The sequence below is a fragment of the Penaeus monodon genome, chromosome 15 (genome assembly GCF_015228065.2).
Source record: "Penaeus monodon isolate SGIC_2016 chromosome 15, NSTDA_Pmon_1, whole genome shotgun sequence".
NCBI classification, from domain to species: domain Eukaryota; kingdom Metazoa; phylum Arthropoda; class Malacostraca; order Decapoda; family Penaeidae; genus Penaeus; species Penaeus monodon.
Window position 1 is genome coordinate 31620667 of NC_051400.1, and position 1177 is coordinate 31621843.

Genomic DNA, 1177 nt, shown 5'->3' on the forward strand with positions numbered 1-1177 from the left:
CCACAATTGGTACAATAAGTGATACTAGCCAATATATGGAAAATAAATATTACATTTCATATGGTCAAACTGACTGAAATGTAGTCAGCCACTTGCGTTAAGATGAATTTCAGAATGAAACTAGGTTTTTGTTTCCCATGCCACTGTATTTTATCATCTTTTTTCTGGGTACAGTTATCTTCCATGAACTTCAAAATGTTTCTTTACCTTTTTCTGTTTTTATTTTTTGTGCTGTTTAAATATACAAGCAAGACAGAGAATATAAAACTAACGTAGAGGGATTTATTGTTTTCACTGAGGTTTTGAACCTGTGTCTAGAACTTACATGTAAGAATGTGTAAGTGCATGTTTGCATGCATGTGTCATACATTATATTGCTATTTAGTAATGAGAAAACCAATCTCCAATATTTTTCATCGTCTAGAACAAATTCCATTGTCTCCATTAAACTTTTTTTTTTTTTTATGTTCTCATCAAGGATGTAACTGGCATGGGAGATAGATAGGTTTACTATCATGGCAGGATGAGTTTCTGGCAGTGATGGATGGCAAGTAAAGAAATAGAATAACTATCAAATATGGTAGTCTCAGCACAGGATGAAAATGGAAACTTCACATGTGTCTGATCTTTGAAGGTTTTATCATATAGTATGAATCTTTATCATGACTACGACAAAGGGCGGCACGGCATTCACGAAATTCTTGACCACTGGGATGATGTGTACAGTACAAAAGATGTGTAGCTCATATTTCACATTTATTTTTCTTTTCCTAAACCAGAAGAAAATGTCAATGGAGTCCAGCTAATAAAGATTAAAAGATCGGTATCTAGTGGCTCTTCTCTTCATTATTTTCCATTTCATGATTATGGTTATTTGTATCCTTACAAGAATTTTAAAAGGTATTGTCTGTATAAATAGTCAGCCCCAAGATAATCCCTAATAAATGAATATATTCTCCCATGTGATGTGCATTGAAGAACTACAATACATATGAATAAATTTTTTTTTATTTTTATTGTGTTTTTATTTATGATTTTAGACCCATTATGTATAAAGAAAGGGTATGCTAAATAAATAACGGGAAAGCTTTATAACATCATGTTTACTAAATTTGCAAAGAATCTCTGAGTTTCCCATGTCGCCCCCAATCCCTTGCCCGTTGTTTTGGGGGGGGTT

At 32.9% G+C, this 1177-nt stretch overlaps 1 protein-coding gene across 1 annotated transcript in view; it reads left to right on the top strand.

Annotated features, from left to right (window-relative positions):
- The window catches only part of LOC119581943 (serine/threonine-protein phosphatase 4 catalytic subunit), a gene marked incomplete in the record, with an annotated part of 12638 nt that extends 11622 nt beyond the window's left edge, over positions 1-1016 (top strand). The window contains 1 exon segment of the mRNA XM_037930115.1: positions 1-1016.
- Positions 1017-1177: the final 161 nt, after the last annotated feature.